We start from the raw sequence: 21,599 nt of genomic DNA on the forward strand, positions 1-21,599 counted from the left end.
AAGCCCATTTCTATTCCTCCGTATCGCATGGCTCCAGCAGAGTTGAAAGAACTAAAGGATCAGCTTCAGGAACTCCTAGATAAGGGGTTTATTCGTCCTAGTGTGTCACCGTGGGGTGCACCGGTTCTATTTGTAAAGAAGAAGGATGGCACAATGAGGATGTGCATTGATTACAGATAGTTGAACAAGGTGACAGTGAAGAACAAGTATCCACTACCTCGTATTGATGATTTGTTTGACCAGCTCCAGGGGGCAAGGGTATTCTCTAAGATTGATCTCCGTTCAGGCTACCCTCACCTGAAGATCAGGGATTCGAATATTATGAAAGCTGCCTTCAGGACTAGATATGGGCACTATGAGTTTCTGGTTATGTCTTTTGGGCTGACCAATTCCCCAGCCGCGTTCATGCATCTAATGAACAGCGTATTCCGACCGTATCTGGATTCATTTGTGATTGTTTTTATTGATGATATCCTGGTGTACTCGCGTAGCCAGGAGGAGCATGCTCAGTGGTATTACAGAGATTGAGGGAGGAGAAGCTTTATACAAAGTTCTCCAAGTGTGAGTTGTGGCTTAGTTTTGTGGCTTTTCATGGGCACGTTGTGTCCAGTGATGGTATTCAGGTCGATCCAAAGAAGGTAGAGGCGGTGCAGAGTTGGCCCAGACCGTCCTCAGCCACGGAGATTCGGAGTTTCCTCGGTTTGGCAGGTTATTATGGCCGGTTCGTCCAGGGTTTCTCATCTATTGCTTCGCCCTTGACCAGGTTGACGCAGAAGGGCGCACCATTCGTATGGTCGAACGAGTGCGAGGAGAGCTTTAAGAAGCTCAAGACAGCTTTGACCACAGCTCCAGTGTTAGTTTTGCTATCAGCCTCAGGTTCCTACACTGTGTATTGTGATGCCTCGAGAGTTGGGATCGGATGTGTGTTGATTCAGGAGGGTAGAGTTATTGCATATGCTTCTCGTCAGTTGAAGCCTCATGAGAAGAACTACCCCGTACATGATTTGGAGTTGGCTGCTATAGTTCATGCGTTGAAGATTTGGAGGCACTACTTATATGGCTTATCTTGTGAGGTATATACTGAACATCGCAGCCTTCAGCATTTGTTCAAACAGAAGGATCTTAATTTGAGGTAGCGGAGGTGGCTTGAGTTACTCAAGGACTATGATATTACCATTTTGTATCATCCAGGGAAGGCCAATGTAGTGGCCGATGCTTTGAGCCGGAAGGCGGTTAGTGTGGGTAGCTTGGCGTACATTCCAGCTGGGGAGAGGCCCTTCGCAGTTGATGTCCAGGCTTTGGCCAATCGGATGGTGAGGTTGGATATTTCGGAGCCTAGTCGGGTGTTGGCTTGTGTAGTTTCTCGGTCTTCATTGTATGACTGCATCAGAGAGCGCCAGTATGATGATCCGCACTTGCTTGTCCTCAAGGACAGAGTTCAGCATGATGATGCTAGAGATGTGACTATTGATGACGAGGGTGTGTTGAGGATGCAGGGCCGGATTTGCGTGCCCAATGTGGATGGACTTTGAGAGTTGATATTAGAGGAGGCCCACAGCTCGCGGTATTCCATTCATCCGGGTGCCACGAAAATGTATCAGGATATGAGACACCATTACTGGTGGAGGAGAATGAAGAAGGATATTGTGAGTCATGNGAAGGGACGTTGAGTCCGCGGTTCAGTTAGCCCGTTTGAGATACTTAGGAGGATTGGGGAGGTGGCCTATATGCTTGCTTTGCCACCCAGTTTGTCGGGGGTCCACCCGGTATTTCATGTTTCTATGCTCCGGAAGTACGTTGGGGACCCGTCTCATGTGTTAGACTTCAGCACGGTTCAGTTAGATGATGACTTGACTTATGATGTGGAGCCAGTGACTATTTTGGGTCGTCAGGTTCGGAGATTGAGATCTAAGGATATAGCTTCGGTGAAGGTGCAGTGGAGAGGTCGGCCCGTGGAGGAGGCTACCTGGGAGACCGAGCAGGAGATGCAGAGCAGATATCCTCACCTATTTGAGACCTCAGGTATGTTTCTTGACCCGCTCGAGGACGAGCGTTTGTTTAAGTTGGGGAGGATGTGACGACCCGACCCGTCGTCTCATGTATTACAGCCCCGTTTTCCCCATTTATTGCTTCTTCATGTTTCATTATCAGTAACGAGTGAGTTAGAGTTGAATTGAATTGGTTTGGATAGGAAATAAGACACTTAGTCTCTTTAAGGAAGGCTTGGTTTGGAAAAGTCAACCGAATGTTGACTTATTAGTTAGAAGGCTCGGATGTGAATTCTGGTGATTCGGTTAGCTTCGGGAGGCGATTTGTGACTTAGAAGTGTGATCGGAAGTGAGTTTGGAGGTCCGGAGTAGAATTAGGCTTGAATTGGCAAAGTTGGTATTTTGGCGAATTCCGGTGGATAGGTGAGATTTTGATTCGAGGAATTCCGAGAGTTGCAGTAGCTTCATTAGGTGATTTTGGGTATGTGTGTAAAATCCAGGTCATTCGGACATCGTTTGGTCGGGTTTTTGATCGAATGCGTATTTCGGAAGTTTTTAAGAAACTTAGGCTTGAATCCGAGGTGATTTGATGGTTTTAGCGTTGTTTGATGTGTTTCGAGGATTGGAACAAGTTTGAGTGAGGTTTTAGGATGTGTTGGTGTTTTTGGTTGAGGTCCCGGGGGCCTCGGGGTGAATTCGGGTGGTTGAACGAGAGTTTTGAGGTGTATTGCAGGTCAGATTGTTGCTGTCATCTGGTATTTCCGCTTCTGCGGAAATGGACCGCAGAAGCGGTACCGCAGAAGCGGTTCCGCAGAAGCGGGTATGTTATCGCAGAAGCGATCGTTGGCTGTCTAGGGAATTTCCGCAAAAGTGGAAGGTGGCTCGCACTAGCGGGTCCGCAGGAGCGGACATCTAGCCGCAGAAGCGAACATGGTCGATCCGCAGAAACGGATGTGGGGCCGCAAAAGCGGAAGCTGAGGGACTTAATGAAGAACCGCATAAGCGGAGATTTGGCCACAAAAGCGGTCCCGCATAAGCGGTAGCGGGACCGCAGAAGCGAAAAGGACTGTTGGTAGAGGGGTTTTAATATTATATTTCATCCGCGAGCAAGAGGTAGTTTCTACCATTTTAAGCGACTTGGAGAGCTTTGGGCGAGAATTTTTGAGGGTTTTGACTGAGAATCAATTGGAGGTAAGTTCCTTGGCCTAATTATTCGAGTTTATGGTAGAAATTACATGTAAATTTGTGGAAATTCATCAAAAATGGGTCAAATTAGGGCTTGAGAAGTTATGATGTAAAAATGGAATTTGAAAGGGCATTTGAACTCCGATTTTGGTAAATTTGGATGTGTAGACTAGTGGCGAGACGAGGAATCCAGTGATGTAAATTTCATAATTTTTTGAGAAGTGGGCCCGAGGCTCGGGTTTTGCCAACTTCGTGAATTTTGGTGTTTTTCGAGTCTTTTTGATTGGGTTATGTTTCTTTGGCCTATTGTAATGTATTCCCTGTCGTTTTGATCATATTCGGCGCGCGAAGAGGTTGATTCGAAAGGCAAAGGCATAGCGAGCTAGACTTGTGGCCGGCTTGAGGTGAGTAATAGATGTAGATGATGACCTGAGGGTTTGAAACCCCGGTATATCACACTGTGACGCTATATTGAGGCGAGACACGTACTCTATGACGAGTGCAGGGTCGTTTGGGACTGGGGACTGTGACTTAGTCCGTCCCGAGTGATGTTAATACTATGTTCTCGACTAGAGACTAATTGGTAATCAGCCTGCTTGGATTTTATGAGTGCATTTGGGCTTCGTGCCGATTATTTGAATCCTTTAGGGATTATTATCACCGTTTTCATGACACTTAGCATGTTAAATGACTTCAGTCCTGAGTTAAACACTGTTTTGAAATGTGCAGTCATATTGCTAAAGTTTAAAGACTTAAAATGCATTTTTCTGATGTTTTGAGTTAAAAGCTATTACTTGACATTGCCCGAGTGGCTCATTTGCATTGATCTGGACTGAACATGGATCAGGCCGCACGCCGCAGCGATACTATGATGATATTGCGCTTGGGCTGTAGGAGCCCCTCCGGAGTCTGTACACACCCCCAATGAGCGCGGGTACCCAAATGGATCGGGCTGCGCGCCGCAGCGGTCATGTGCATTGCATTGCATTCATGCATTGATATTTATTTGCCTTACCTGTCATTGATTTTATTGTTGTTTCATCGCTAAATGTGCTGAATTATTGGTTATAGCTTTGCATTGTAATATTTCGGGATTTCTTACTTTCAGCCATTATATATGTTTATTACTCACTGAGTTGGAAGTACTCATTTTACTCCCTGCACCATGTGTGCAGATTCAGGTGCTCCGGAGACCTAGTTGAGCTGTTTGCTGTTTATCAAAGTTTTCAGGAGTTGTCGAGGTAGCTGCCTGACGTCCGCAGGACCCGACTCCTCCCCTTTATTCCTTTTATCTTTCCGTATTCCAGACTTCTGTATTACTGTGGATTTATTACTCTATTATAACTAGAGGCTCTAGACTCGTGACTCCAGATCTTTTGGGAGATGTTTAGATATTTGTTACTGTATTCCGTACTATTTCTATTTATTGGGTTAGAACTATGATAACTGCTATTTTTAATCATGTTATTTGGTAACGGATTGCGTATTTTGATTGAGGGTATTCAATTGGTCGGGCTTGCCTAGCATTAGTGTTGGGCGCCATCACGATCGGGGTTTGGGTCGTGACACTGGTCTCCAGAATACCTGCTGTACGGAGAATCTTCTAACACATCCAAGAAACCCTGGGCATCCTCGCCTTCTGCACTACTGAAAGTATGAGGCTGAAGTCTACCAAACCTATCCATTCTACGTTGCTCATCATCACGCATGACTGGAACCACATAGTCCTGAGCAGGTGCAAATGGCTGGGTTGGTAGTGCCCCCGATGTCTGGAGTCCCTGAACAACTTGCTCGGGTGTGCAGGAGGCGGGAGTCTGAGTGCCTCCCCCATCCTGATAAATAGCTGTTGTACTAGAAACAGTGACCGCCTGAGCAAGACCAGTGCACACGGTCAAAATTTGAGCTGAGGTCTCCTGAAGACTTTGAATCATGAAGGGCACAACTGGTGCCTGAGTTGGTCCCGCTGGTGCATCCACAACTGGGACTTGATCCTGTACTGGGGAAACTGGTGGATCTGCAGGTGCCACCCTACCTGCTATACGGGATGCACCCTCGCCCCTACTACGGCCTCTACCACGACCTCGGCCCTTTTGCGGCTTCAACTGGTGGTACTTGTGGTTGTCCTCCTGACCGGTAGCACGTGTCCTCACCATCTGTGAGATAATAGAATAACAGAAGTTTAGTTACCACTACCAACTGATTCGCATGACAAGATTTCAAGAATGTGAAGTTTCCTAAGAGTTCTGCAGCCTCTCGATGATAAGTACAGACGTATCCGTACCGATCCACAAGAATCTACTAAACATGCTCATGACTCGTGAGACCTATGTAACCTAGGCTCTAATACCAACTTCTCATGACCCTAAATATAACCTATTGTGATGGCGTATATCAATGATACTAGGCCAGCCGACATTACCAAAACGCATTCAATAATAACCAGAAATAAATCAAGACTTTTAAAATAGTTGAAATCATAGCCACAAAACGGGGTAAATCCCAAATTATAAGTGCATAAATAAAGTCTGACATCGGGGTATCCCTAGTCATGAGCATCTAACATAACCGATCCGAAAGTAACAAGACTAACATAGTCTGGAATCCAAAAAAATTAAGGAAAGATAGGTAAAAAGAAAGCAGGGCTGCGAACGCGACAGCTACCTCAGATCTCCAAATGACCAGCAACGAGTACTGTCAACAACCTCCACGTCCAACAGCTCCTGGATCTGCACACGAGGTGGAGGGAGTAACGTAAGTACACATACTCAATAAGTAACAATAATGAATAAGGAACTGAAGATAGTGACGAGCTACGTAGTTTTAGTTCATTTTCAATAATTTCAGAAAGGAAAATAGTAGTGCTTCCCAAGTTCCGGTAATTCAAGTCAAATCGGTTTATTTTAGGCAAGTTCAAGTAAAACTAGATAAGAATATCTTTCAACAGTTTTCAAAACATGGATATAAGGCAACTATGTGCATCAATAATGTAAGATATACTACCTCTCAGGCAATCATCTCTCAGTCCTCCCAATCACTCCAACCTCACAATAACTCATTCCTCCCAGTCACTCATTCCTCACAATCACTCAGCACTTGGCAATCGCACTCAGTAGGTACCTACGCTAACTGGGGATGTGCAGACTCCAAAGGGGCTCCTTCATTCCAAGTGCTATAACAGGACAATCATGGCATAAACCAATCAGGCCAACTACCTCACTCAAGCATAAATCAATAAAACATGTTGCGGCGTGCAGCCCGATCCCATAAATATCCTCACAATCAAGCCCTCGGCCTCACTCAGTCATCAATCTCTCAAGTCTCTCGGGCTCTCAGATATTAGGAAAATCAGCCAGAACAGTAATAACATGATGCATCGAACAAAATAATAGATACTGAGATATGATATGTGAGTAAAAATAGCATTTAACATGTAACACGGCCCCAACGGGACACATAAGTGCCAACATATACCCTAAACATGGGTTTTAATATGATTTATAGTCAATCTTTCATAACATATAGAGAGCACAAAGCTAAAAACATGTTGTTCAACTTTAGAGTTCTACGGGACAAACCAAGTCACAATTCCCTCGGTGCACGCCCGTCACCTAACATGTGTGTCACCTCCAAAATAGTCACAAGACACAATGTCCAGAGTTTCATACCCTCAGGACCGGATTTACAACTATTACTTACCTTAATCCGAGCAAAATTCTCCTCCGCGATGCCTTTGCCTCTCAAATTGGCCTCCTGTGAGCACGTGATTTTGGCCTCGCTTGAATTACTCCTATAGAACTCTTAAAATAAGGATTTTTCTTTTATTATTTGATTTTTAGGATTTAATTACGTTATTTTGTGTGTGCATGATAATTAATAAAAAAATTACATGAACATTTAGGATTGAATTTTACATATTTTGAGGATTATTTAGTAATTAGGATTGTACAAAAATACAGAAAATCATAAAGAAACTTTGATTTGTTTGGTTTGATTTTAATTTTAGTTTTAGGTTTATTAATTTCATTTAAATTGATATTAGACTAATTGTAGCTTAATTAGGTAGTTTGAGTTAATTGTAAGGTTTCATTTCAGTTTTAAAATTAAAATTAAAAAAAAAAGAGAAAAGAGAAAAACAAATAAAAGAATTGAAATAAATGAAAAGGAAATGAAGAAAAAAAAATAAAGGAAGAAGAACCAGGCCTGTAATGGTTCATTAGTTGGGCCAATATTAGAAATAATCCCCTAGCCCAAACAAATTCCTCTCTACCGTCTCAACCCAGGCCCAATCCCACAGCAACCCAGTCCGGTCCGTCTCTCATAATAGCCAAAACGACCCCGTTTCACCCGTCTTTAATCACGACCGTTGGATCTCATCAATCCAACGGTTCGGAACTAACAAGGTTTTGGGATATACAAATGTCGGAAGGCCCCTACCCCTCAAACCGTCGTCTCTCACACCCCTAATATACACCAACGTCCTCCACCGTCCGCCGCCGACCGGAAATCGCCTCCGCCGGTGGCAAGTCTCCGATTGCCACCAAATTTACACCCCTGCTTCCCCTTCACCTCCCCTTTCCAAATCTAACCACCGTTTTCTTCAAACCCCTCCCCAACTTGTCAAATAATCAAAACAGTGGTCACCGCCTCTGCCGTGTCCCGTAGCACCGCCTCCAAATCCTACCAAAATTACACCTTGTGGCCTCCTTACCCCTGTCTTTACGAATCCACAACCCATAGCCCTCGAATCATCCCAGGATGCCTCGAATTTTAGAGCGAAAATCAATCCAGAACCCTAATTTTGCAAAATTGCGGGTTAATGGGTTCCGGGCTATAATAGCCCTTAATCATGTGTTTTCATGAAAAACACATGATTAAGGATGATTATAGTTCAAACAATCCCAAGAAACCTGCCAATGTTCGAGTTCAATTCAAAATTTCGAGGTATTTCATTTTTTCACCTTCTTTTCTTTTCATTCGTGATTGTTATTTTTCATTATTCTATTTTTACTCAGAATTTCTTTTATTTTTTATTTTTTTGATTTAGTTATGATTTTTTGATTTAGGATTCTGATTTGTTCTGATTACAGTCATGTAGCTTTAATATTGTTCTTGTTATTTGTTCTGATTATAGTCATGTAGCTTTAATTTTGTTCTTGTTATTTGAATTGATTGTTTGTTTGATTTTAACCGTAGGATTCCATGTTTGCTACTGTTTTACATTTTGATTTTGTTTTGTTTATTTTTCCATTTTTTACAGTGTAGTTTCGGTTCCATTTGTTTGCTCCTAATTGTTGATTTACTGTTTTGTTAGTTTAATAACAATTTAGCCTTAGGATACTTTGTTAATTAGGATTAATTTCCAGTTCTGATTAGAATAAGATCGATTTGATAGTTCAATTTTAGGGATTTTGATAATTAGGCTTTGTTTGGTTATAGCTGAATAGTTTCCAGCCCTTGTTAATTAACCATGGTCAATTTTTGACCAAGTTAAAAGGGGCTGGGGTTAGTTAACCTAGGTTGGTAATTTTAAAATTAATGTAGGGTTAGTATAGGTATTTTACAATAAAAGAATCCTGCAGTAACTGAATTGGAACCCCCTAAAACCTTCTAAATGGGGTTCTAATTTGAATTTTAGGATTTAAATAGTCTAACTTGAGTAACAAGCCAATAAGTAAGGGACTTCTAAGCTAAAATTGAAATTAAAAGAGGGGGTAAGGGTGTAAAGTAACCATTCTGAAATTGCCCTAGTCTTTTCTTATAAAAGGGGCAATACCCTTGCCTTGCAAGGCAAGTTTTAGAGAGATATAGATCTGAAATTCAAAGTTTCAGAAGTTTTAAGAGGCTTAGAGATCCCAACATCTAAAAATCTCAAAATTCAAAATCTAGAGCTCAGGGAAATCAGAAAATTCAAAAAAAAAATCAAATTCAAAGTTACTAAAAACTACTGAAAATTCAAAAAAAAAAAAAACAAAGTCCTGCAGAATTTGAAAGTTTTGAATGTTTAGAGTTAGATCTTAAATTTCCAGGCACTAAAGATTCTAAAAACTTCAGCATTTGAAGTTTTAGAGTCCTGTGGGTTATTTTGAGTTCTGTTTGGGTCAATCGAGCTGGGTTTGGGTGTTTACTGGTACTGCTTGCTTCAAAACATTCCCTGGTTGTTTGATATCACTTTCTGAGATCGAAGTTCATCCTAGGCTGCTGCTAATTGCTGTTTACTATTGCTGATTTTTCCCTCTTCTTATTCTCCTTACATTTCCAGGTACACACCTCCCAAAAATTTCCTACGTACTGCTGAAATGCTGATTTGAAGAAGGAAATAAGAAGATTAGAAGACATATTATGTTTTATGTAGTTGTATGTGTCTGCTGTGCACTTAAAATACTGTTCTATTCAATAATTCCCTATATTTGTATGATAAGTTTTATTACTTGCCCTTTGGAAGCATTGTAATTGAAACAGGACACTTTATTGCTGGCATATAGACTATAATACACAGCATATAGACTATTTTAATTGAAACAGGACTTTATGTGTAATTGAGTAGATCTATTAGTCTTTTAGTTCGAAATTGAAGGTTTGCTATGATCTTGCCTGTGATTTGAATGTTTGAAGTCATTCAAAGGAGCTGGAAACTTGTAATTTGTTAAGCTTAGGAATTTAGTAGTTATAGGTGATCAGTTGTTTCATTCAAAAATCAGTAGATCCATGAGTTTATGATTTGTTTGTCAAATTAAGATCCAATTAAAATCATGACCTGTTAGCTTGTTAATAGATGTCAGCTTGTTAATAGATGTTAAGATCCAATTGAATCACTATTAACAGATGTCGAAAGTTTGTTAAATTATTAAGCAAATTCGTAGTCAATACTGGTTTGATTAATGCCTGGACCGTTGGGCCATAAAGAATTGGGCTTAATATGGCCCAGTTACACAATTACTGCCAGAATATCACCAGGCCTCCCTTTAAATCAATTAATTTCATTAAGTCAAGGGCCTGTGCGGTTTGAGCCTAAGTCCCAATTTTGTTGCCCTCGCGCTGGGCCTGCTTAGAAGCCCATTTGGGACAGCTTCTTATACAAGCTGACTATAATTTCCTCCTTCTTGGGCTAGTCTCAAAGTCCTATATGTGCTGAAGGCTTGAATTCTTTTAAAAGTTGTAATTTAATTTTGCAACAAGTTTGGGCCCTTCAAGTTAAGTAGCAAGCTCAAATTAAGGGGGTTTTCAATGATGGAGATCCTTTTTTTGAGTTTGGACTTGATTTTGAGGCCCGAATTTGCTTGAATGCTTTTAATAATAGTTCATTAATAATATTAATTAATTAGGCCTTTTAGAGACAATCCTTAATAGAGAATAATAGTTCATTTTAGGATGGCCTCTAAAATAAATCGAGGTGCGCCGCGCCAAACAAAATTCGTAAATTGCGTGGCCCTCTTTAAATACTTACATTAAGATACCTAGAAATCGGGACGCGCCATTTAGCGAATTTTCATGGCCTCCCGCAAAGTTAATAACACGTTAGTTGCTTTAGGCGCGTTCTTTAATAATTTTACCTTCCTAAATTTGGGTGTGCATTTCATGTGACCCAAATCCAAATCCCAAAACGTCGAATAAAATGTGTTTTGGATTACGAGTGCATTTCATGTGATGCGATCCAAAGACATGTTCTAGACGACGTTCAATTTCCTTAAAATTAATTAAAAGCGGTAAATAATTTTAAAATTGCACTATAGGATGACATGTATTAAAATCAAATATTAAGCCAATTATGATAGTTTAAGCGAACGTGCTAGAACCACGGGATCCGGGGGTGCCTAACACCTTCCCCCGGGTCAACAGAATTTCTGGTTCGCAGACTTCATTTAGAAAGTCGAAAATTTCCTCGAGTTGGGATTCAAGAAAAACCGGTGACTTGGGACACCAAAAGCCAAACCTATCCCAAGTGGCGACTCTGAAATGAATAAATAATCCCAATTCGAATAATGTCACTTAAAGTGGAAAAACTCCCTTATACATTATCCTTCGGGGTAGGTGCGTAAAAGGAGGTGTGGCACCTCCAAGCGTCCTGAATCTAGCCAAAAGTAATACAACACAATCAATGTATGCCAAGGAACCAATTCCACAAGAAAAACTACTAAATTGGACTCAAATCCCAAAATTGGCTCCAACCCGTCTCCCGTGCCCACGCCTCGGAATCCGACAAAAGTCACAAAACCCGAAAGCTCATTCACTCACGAGTATAACCATAAGAAATGTAATTAAATCTAACAACATTTAGTCACTCAAAATCCCAAATTACACTCTCCAAAATCCCAAGCCCCAACCACCAATTTTCACTTCAAAAACCCACTAATTAGATGAGAAATACACAGTAAAAAAACCGTAGCTAGGGGTACTTAGGCTCAAGGGACTTACCTCAGTGAAAATTCTTGAATCCCCTTCCAAAATAACCTCAAAAGCTCCGAAGTCCGAGTTGAAAATGGTGGAAATGAGGAAAAATCACGAAGTCCTCTATTTATACCTTCTGCCCAACAAAACCGCATCAGCAGTACCATTTACGCTTCTGCGGCGCGCACCTGCGGAAATTCCATCACAGGTGCGGGTACCACTTACTCTCCCAAAATCTGCATCTGGGGTCAAATACTCGCACCTGCGGGCCCTGCTCGCTTCTGCGATCCTTTCTTCCCAGAACCTTTTCCGCATCTGCGTTCCACTTCTGCATCTTTGATTCCGCAGATGCGCTCTAAATCCCGCACCTGCACTTCTAGTCCACCTTAGCCTTAACCGCATTTGCAATCCCCTCTTCGCTTCTGCAGGGCCGCACCTATTGAATCCCCACCGCAGGTGCGAAAATGCCAGAACCAGCAGCTTCAGCACTTCTTCAACTCAAAATAATCTCATAACCACCCGAAATCACCCCGAAGCCCTCGGGACCACGACAAAACATACCGACATGTCCCATAACATCATACAAACTTAGTAAAATCATCAAATCACCTAGAACAACGTTAAAACACCAAGTTACACTCAGATCCAAGCCTAAGAACTTCTAAACATCCGAACTCCACAAACAGTGCCGAAACAGCTCCTACCAGCATTCGAAAGACTTCAAATTTTGCACACAAGTAAAAAATGACAGCACTGACCTACTCCATCTTCTGGAATTCCATTCTGACCTCGATATCAAAATTTCCACCACCGACTAAAATCGCCAAAATTAAAACTTTTGCCACTTCAAGCCTAGTATACCATAGACCTCCAAATCATATTCCAGACACGCCCCTAAGTCAAAAATAACATAACGGAGCTAACAGAATAATCAAAATGCAAATCCGAGATCGTTTACACATAAGACAACATCCGGTTAACTTTTCCAATTTAAACCTTCTCATAAGAGACTAAGTGTCTCAATTCACTCAAAAACCACTCCGGGCCCGAACAAACTAATCCGGTAAGTTAAAAATATAGCTATAGAACACAAAAGAAGTAGAAAAGGGGAAAACGGGGCTACAACTCTTTAACCGACAGACCGGGTCGTTACAGTTTTTTCTTTGGTAGGAAGTACGGGGTGGGTGTAGGTCGGATTGAATCAGATTTTTCACTTACCAAACAAAATTAATTGTGTTGATTTTTAAATATATAAACCAAACTAAATCAATAAAAGTTGAATTATTTCAATCTTAGTTTTTCTTGTTTTTTTTATTTTCTCAAATTTTTTAAGTCAAATCCTCATCGTACAAAACATGAACTTATGCTCTAAATATCTCTGTAAAACTAGTAAGATACAATAATTATTAGGTATAAGAAAATAACACAAAATGTAAAATGAGTCTTGACATTATATTAAAACATAGTATCACCATCAATAAAAAAATTGTGAAATCCTATAAACAAACATTGAACCATAGTCATTACTAGAATTTTGGCGGAAACCGACCGCGGTCGACCGATTAATTTCATCGGTCGGAAAATCGGCTGAAAATTGACCAAAGTAGATTAGTTTTTCAGATATTGTATTTTTCAATTTTATTTTACGAAACTGACCAACTTCTGGTCGATATTTTTGGCGCAAAAAGGCGAAAAACTATTTTTGTGTCCCACAAAATTTATTTTCAAAAAATCGACCAACATTGTTATGTTTTTTATTTAAAATAAATTAAAATTAATATTCAAAAAACTGACCGAAAGCGGCCAGCAATTTTTTTTTTAGCAAAACCGGCCGACATCAATCAGTTATTTTCGCATGAAAATACAATTAAAGATTATTAAAGTAAAAGGCAGTCTTAAAATAAAGTGCACCAATGGTCTAGTGGTAGAACAGTGTCCTGCCACAGTACATACCCTGGTTCGATTCCCAGTTGGTGCATATTTTATTTACATAATTGAAAATACCGACCGACTTCAGTCGTATTTTTTGGAATTTTTTTTCTCTTTAGGAATTTAATTGACCAACTGAAATCAATCAGAAAATACCTATCAAAGTCTGTCGGTTGGCTCTACCAACCATACGATTACCGACCTCCACAAATCGGTCGGTTTTCGATCGACTTTTGCCAATTACCAACAAATATTGGTCGGTTTGACAGTCGATTTTTCCCATTTTTAGTATTGAATGAAATTAAACACAAAGTACTAAATCAGGCTAAAATACATATTGCTAATAAGTATGGCAAAAATACAACCCCGCCAATCAAATCCTTTCTTTCGTTTATAATTTCATAAGAACATAGCATGACCGCTCCGCTTTATTCAATATCTTTATTTGGTTATTTGATATTACCACCAGTTAGTTGGCTCAAGTGCAATATAGATGCTGCATTGTTTTAAGAGGAAGGGATGACAGGGCTTGTTGTTGTCTTGACCCAAACTATTAACTGATGACTAAAAGTATACTATTTCATTAAGAGAGGCTTACTGTCATGGCCCAATTCTCCCTCCTTAAGATGTCGTGATGACACCTAGTCTCTACGGTTATGTAAGCCTCACAATTGCGAATAATCAAAAATTAAGACAGAATCAACAACAAAAGTGCAACAGATAATTATATAACTGATAAAATGCCGCTTAGCATGTACAATTAAACCAACACTCGAGTATAAACAATATTTCCAAAACTGGGTAGTCACAAGTCACAAGCTCTAAGAATTATTCTAACTGTTTCTACACATCAGGAACTAGAAGAAATAAATAGGAACAACATAAAAAGAATACAGGTGGACTTCGAGGTCTACGTACGCTAGCAGATATACCTTGAATTCTCCAGAGCAGCAGCAAGTGCGCAACTAATAGTGAGGCTAGTAGGAGGTACCTAGATCTGCACACAAAACATGTGTAGAAGAGTAGAAAGAGTGCACCACAACTGTACCTAATAAGTGTCAAGCCTAACTTTGGTAGAGTAGTGACGAGGTCAGGTCAGGGATCTACTGGTATATAATAAGTAAGACAGAAGATATAATAATATGAAAAGACTGAAAATCTAACAAGGAGAATTTCTAGAAAAAAACAACACAACACATAGATATAAACAACAGGGGCGCTCCCGAGATACCGTCTCGTAGTCCCAAAAGTAAATGCTCAATAGGGGATCTCCCAAGGTACCGCCTTGTAGTCCCAATAGTAAAGACACAGCGGGGGATTTCCTGAGATACCGTCTCGTAGTCCCAAAAGTAAGTATGCAATAGGGGATCTCCCAAGGCGCCTCGTAGTCCCAAAAGTAAGCACACAACTTGAATTCAACGGAAATAACAATTAAAGCAAGAAATCCTAGAGTTTAAGACTAAGTACAAGTCAAGGAAAAAGCAGGAATTCAACTAAGCATGCTGCATAGAGTTGAAATAAGCATTTATGACATGTAGACATGCGATATTAGGCTAAACATGATAACTACACATGCTGGAATAACTCATTTAAGATAAAACATGTTATTGTCTAGTAAAAACCGAATTTTACAAGAATTAGCCCGTGTACGCACTCGTCACCTTGCGTACACGGCGCTCACATATCACAGAAATATCACAACAATACTAAATCCTAAGGGTATTTCCCCCACACAAGGTTAGGCAAGCCACTTACCTCGAACAAAGCTCAATCAGTCAGTAAGAATGCCATTTCCTCGATTTTCCGACTTCGAATGGCCCAAACCTAGCCAAAAGCAATTACATACCATAAATATTACTATAAGAAACTAATCTAGTTAATGAAATCAATACCTTGACAAGAAATTTAAAAAACTCCCCAAAAAGTTGGCCCGGGCTCACGTCTCGAAATCGGGTAAAAGTCACAAAATACGAACACCAATTCAACCACGAGTTCAGTTGTACCAAAATTACTCAAATCTGTTATCAAAACCCAAAAATTTGGTTGAAGAACTTTTCCCACTTTTTCTCCAAATTTCTCAACCTTAATCTTAAATTAGAAGATGAATTTAGTGATAGATTAGTAGGATATAACAAAAAAACAAGTGAAGAACCATTACCCAATTCATGCCTCCGAAAATCCCTCAAAATATCATCCAAATTCGAGCTCTCTATCTCAAGTTTTTTATAAAAATGGTATAACCCTCATTTTTGAATATTTATAACTGCCTAGTGTTTCCTTCTTCGCAAATGCAGAAACATCCCCGCGTTCTTGAAGCATAAAAATGCTTCAGTCCAAAAATTCTTCATGGCAAACGCGATGCCCTAATCGCGACCGCGGAGCTTACACAGCTTGACTCTACGCGATCGTGGGAACCTCATCACGAACGCGTAGGCTAAATACCTGGAGACCCATCTACCCTTACCTCTACATGAATGCGAGGACCGAATCGCTAACGCGTAGGCCTAAGATCTCTATGCTTCGCGAACGCGGGACATACATCACGAATGCGAAGGCTTAATTCCAACAGACCTCAACCTTCCTCTACGTGAACTCGGTAGAACCTTTGCGAATGCGTAGAAGGAAACTAGACACCATCAATAGTTGATCTTCAACTATAACACTAAGTCCAATTCTAGTCTATTAACCATCCAGAATCCACCCGAGACCTCAACCAAACATACCAAAAAGTCCTAAATATCATACGGACTTTGTCGAGCCTTCAAATCACATCAAATAACGCTGAAAACACAAATAACACTATGATGACCCAGTGGGGTCATCACTTATTTATTACCCGTTATGTACTTCCGAGGCCTTAAAAACCTCCTCTCGGGTTGCCTCAAATTGCGTGCGTAGTACGGGTGCGTGGCCGGAAAGCTTAAATATGAATTCTGTGAGAAAAATGCTAAATTTTAATATTAAATTGAATAAGTTTGACCTTGGTCAACGTTCTTGTTAAACAGACCCGGACCCGCGGTTTGACGGTCCCGGAGGGTCCGTAGGAAAATGTGGGACTTGAGTGTATGCCTGGAATCGAATTCTGAGGTCCCAAGTCCGAGAAATGAATTTTTGTGTGAAATTGTTTTCTGGAAATAATTAAGGAAATTGAAAGTGAAATTTGATTAAAAGACTGTGGTATCGGGCCCGTATTGTGGTTCCGGCACCCAGTACAAGCCTAATATATGATTTAAGCACTTTCTGTAAAGTTTGGTTGAGAACGGACGTCGTTTGATGTGTTTCGTACCTGAAATGGGAATTTTATGTCATATGAAAATATGGGAAGGAATCATGAGCTTTTAGGCTTGATTCGATGTACATGATGTTATTTTGGCGATTTGATCGCACGAATGAGTTAGTAGGATGTTTTTTCGAAGTTGTTTGTGTGTTTGGTTTTGAGCCCCGAGGGGCCAGGTGAGTTTCGAGTGGGTTCCGGGAGGTCTTAGACATAAAATACCAGATGTTGCAGGTTCAGTAAAAAATAGCAGGCTCCAGCGCGGCCGCAATCGCCTTAGCACGGTCCGCAGTGTGTGTTGTGCGGCCGCGGTCGCCTTAGCGCAGTCCGCGGTGGGTGCCGCGCGGCCGCGGTCTTCCTTAGCGCGGTCCGCGTAGCAACTTCAAAGAGCCAGCAAGTATTCAGGTATACCAGCGCGGCTGCGGTCCTTTCTGCGCGGTCCGCGCTGGGGGTTTCAGAGAGTAGCAGGTTTTTCAGTTGCCCAGCGCGACCGCGGTCCTTTTTGCGCGGTCCGCGCTAGGGCTTCAGAGGATATAAAAACACGGGATTTTCAGTTATTTTCTCACTTTTCAAAAACCCAAAACATAAGAGGCGATTTTCCAAGCAATTCTTCTTCTTCAAAACGATTGGTAAGTGATTTCTAACTCATTTTCTTCACTCCTTAACACCTTTTAACATAATTTCAAATTCAAATCAAAGATTTTCATGGGGAAATTTAGGTATATTGGGTAGGACCTAGGGTTTTGCTAAAATTGGGGGTTGGACCTCAAATTGAGGTCTGATTTCAAAACTAATCACATATTTAGATTCGTGGGGGAATGGGTAACCGGATTTAGTTCGAACCTCTGGTTTTGACCACATTGACCGAGGGGCATTTTGGTCATTTTATCTGAATTTGCGTCTTAGCTTTAAATTAAATAGTAGAACCGGTTGCTTGATATGTTATTTACGAGATGTAATTGAAATGAATAGATTTGGGCCATTTTGAGTCGGATACTCGTGGCAAAAGTGTGGTTGCAAGTTGATTTTGGAGCCGGTTTTAGGTAAATGGCTTGTCTAACCTTGTGTGGGGCTTCTTCCCTTAGGACGATATTTGGTATTTGAATGCCTTGTACGTGAGGTGACGAGCGCGTACTTGAGCTAATTGTTGGAAACCCGTTTTTACTTAAAGTACTTAAATTGAGTTTCTTACTTATCTATTTGTTTTGAATTGCAATTTTATCCTATGCTAGTTTAGAGAAGCATGCTTATTTTACTTACTTGCCTAGTTGCTTGATTGTTTTGTTTGCACCCCGTGAAGGGTGATTAGGCTAGGATTTTCTATTGCTTGTTCCGAGTTTAGCATTTATTCTAATGTTTGGGCTGATATTGTGTGTTTAAATTGTGATTACGGGACGGCATCCCGAGAGATCCCCTGTACTTGTTATGTTCCGGATTGAGGGTGCGGGATACCAAGAGATCCCTGGCACATGTAAATATGAGTTTTGAGGATACCAAGAGATCCCTCGTGTATATATATTTGAGGATACCAAGATATCCTCGGGACACCAAGAGATCCCTCGTGTAAATAATGAGGATACCAAGAGATCCTCGGGATACCAAGAGATCCCCGCTTGTTGTTCCTCTTGTGAGTAGTATTTACTGTTTTGTCTGTTTCTGTTTTCCATTACGGTTTCCGCCTTTTATCCTTTTTAGATTCACGCTGTAGACTTTACCTATATCGCTTTTTCGTTATCTTATTATTTATTATGTTTTATCTCAATTCTGCATTTTCACATAGAAACCATGTCTATAGGATTAATATTTTCAATTCTGCATTTTCACATAGAAACCATGTTCATAGGTTATCACTTTCAAAATTCTACATTTTTTACATAGAAACCATGTCTATAGGATTAATACTTTCAAAATTCTGCACTCTCACCTAGAAATCATGATCATAGGGTTATCACTTTCAAACTCTACATTCTTCACAGAGATTCCATTCTCATAGATTTTTTGCACTTCGTAATATATATCATGTCAATAAATCATTGCTAAAATTCTGCACATCACATAGATAATATGCCTATAGGATTTCCTGCATTTATTGCATGTGCATCTGTCATTAGGCAATTCCACTTATAGGATCTAAAATAAATCAATCACATCAACGACCTGCTTAGAGGATTTCTGCATAACAAAATTCGTAACACCTAGAAAGCAATGCCTATAGGAGTAATCGATTAAATCTGAAACTGCCCACTCACCTTTTAAAATCAGTAGTAATTCGTTTAAGTGCTCGCAAAACTTACGATACTGTAACTTATAAATAACTTTTGCAATCAGTTTGTTCTCCCCCCGTCTTTGAACTAATAGATATCATGCCTATAGATCCTATTTAACGCAGATAAATAGTTAGATAATTAATCAATCGTCAGTTTTCTACAACTACATCTAAGCAGGACTAATTCAGACTCCGTATCTGAAAAATATGTGGTAGATCAATTCTTCCTACGCTAATTTTAATCAAGGACCTAAACAGTACGTGTTAAGTGAGGAGGCCTACTTGAGCCTTTAATTGTTTTATCTCCCCATTAATTGTATTATGTGTTTTGATTGTCGCCTTAGAATTTTTATCCTTTTTAAACCTCTGAAAATCCAAGCTTCCTCCCTTTAGGATTAGTAGTCCTAAAAGCCTCCAGGAGTGATAGGTGGGACGGGTAATAGCATGTTGTAGGTAAAGATACCATTCCGCGCTTAATACCTTAACGAGGTGGGAAGGGTAGACATGGAGATGATGATCACACGATAACACTATGCGTACGATCGGTTACCAGTGTTGTGTGGATAATCCATGTGTTTTATAAACCTAGGACCCCTTTCCTTATGTTACTTTGTTTAATATCAATAAATTATGTCTTTTCAACTACCCAAAACTCCCCTTTAATTTTACTGCATTACTCCTTTTCCTTCTAAATTTTTCTTCTTTGTTTATTCAATGTCCTGACTGATTCTCTGCACTTATACCCTCCCTAAAACAAATTGTAGATTCTAACATGCTTGTTACAACCCTTATGGGTAAAATTATTTGTATACTTGTTTACATTAAAGTCACAACATAGCATGGCCGGGAACCACACTAGTGGATCTTGAGGGGTGCCTAACACCTTCCCCCCGAGATAATTTTTAGCCCTTACCCGAACTCTGATTTTCAAATTCAAAACCCTTAGCGTCCTAATGCACTTAATCATTAGGTGGCGACTCTTCAATTCCAAAAACCCAATTCCCAAACAGGAATAGAGTTGTCCCCTAAAATGTCGTAAACCCGATTTCGTGAGAAAAAGGGGGCGTCGACAGCATGGCGACTCTGCTGGGGATTCTTTAGGCTTTTACCACTTCATGTTATATGTGACTTTATTGTCTTCTTTTATTGCTTTGTTTAATGCCTTTATTCGAAACTGGCTTGTCTTTTTGTTTCTTTTTCATTTACTGCTTTTCTTCAATATCGTTGTAATTCTTGAGCAATTATTGTAATCATTATGAACGTGAAAATATGTGACCATTTGTTTCATTTTGTAATTCCATCTTCAACATCATATTCCACTCGTGCCAAACAAATACCATAGCAACGCGTAATGAGTGGTTGCACTCTTCCAATATTATTACCCTCTAAAATTTGGCAAAGGCATATTTGCGGTAAAACCAGTCGATCAGCGGTGCAATCGACGGTTTCGTGCCTTTCCCTCTTGATTTGTCCGCTCAAAGGTACCGGTCTAGCACCCCATAGAAACTTTATTCTATTTTATTGTTCATGCATCACTGTCAAACCTAGTCGATTCAGTTATGCTGTCCACATAATGACTCTTTAAGATAGCCTTATCCAAAGTCCACTGGGTTCCCCTGGAACCCAAACGGACAACACCATATTCTGTGCATTTATTTGGAGAACTAAATACCATTATGCTAATTATTGATTTAAATAGTCGAGTCCGGTGGGGTAAGGGACTAACACTTTGTTTTGCAGAAAATGAGGCACGAAGTCCCCAGATTCGGCATGGTAACCAACATTCATCCAAGGTTGCTAAGTTGGTGGGAGGACCTTCATTCCAGTGACCGGACTCTCGTCCGCAAGTATTTGGGAAACTTACCCTCTCTTTTGGAAATTTAGCCGGACAACAAAATCATAGAGGTTGCGACCTTGTTCTGGGACAGTAATAGATCAGTATTTCGATTTGGGGACCTTAAAATGACCCCATTGCTCGAGGAAATAGGTGGGTTAGCCGGTATTCCTTGGGAGACTCCGGGTTTGCTCATGCTAGAAAACCGCAAGCGTAGGGGTTTCTTCAAAATGATGGGGTTGAAGAAAAACTCAGATTTGACTTGTTTGAAGGATTCCTATATTCCCTTCGACTACCTGTACGAGAGGTATGGTCATAGCAAGTCCTACCGCACCTATCCAGATGAATTTGCCCTCACATCATTGGGGCATATCCACATGAGGGTTTTCGTCTTTATGTTTTGCTTCTTGGGAATAATAGTGTTTCCTATGAAGAAGGCTAGGATCCATACCAGACTATCCATGGTCACCAAGACACTAATGGAGGGAATTGGAGGGCAGCCTTTCAGCATAGTGCCCATGATTGTTGCTGAGATCTACCGAGCTTTGGAGAACTGTCAACAAGGGGCCAGTCATTTTGAGGGTTGCAACTTACTACTCCAACTCTGGTTTATAGAACATCTCCAAAAGGGTCGATACCGTCAAGAGCTTCCGCGAAGGCCGTGGAATGATCATATAGCCTTTCACCATCCCAGGAGAATGAACTATATGCCTGACATGTTTACTCAGCTGGGGGATA

This window comes from Nicotiana attenuata, unplaced genomic scaffold (assembly GCF_001879085.1).
Source record: "Nicotiana attenuata strain UT unplaced genomic scaffold, NIATTr2, whole genome shotgun sequence".
NCBI lineage: Eukaryota > Viridiplantae > Streptophyta > Magnoliopsida > Solanales > Solanaceae > Nicotiana > Nicotiana attenuata.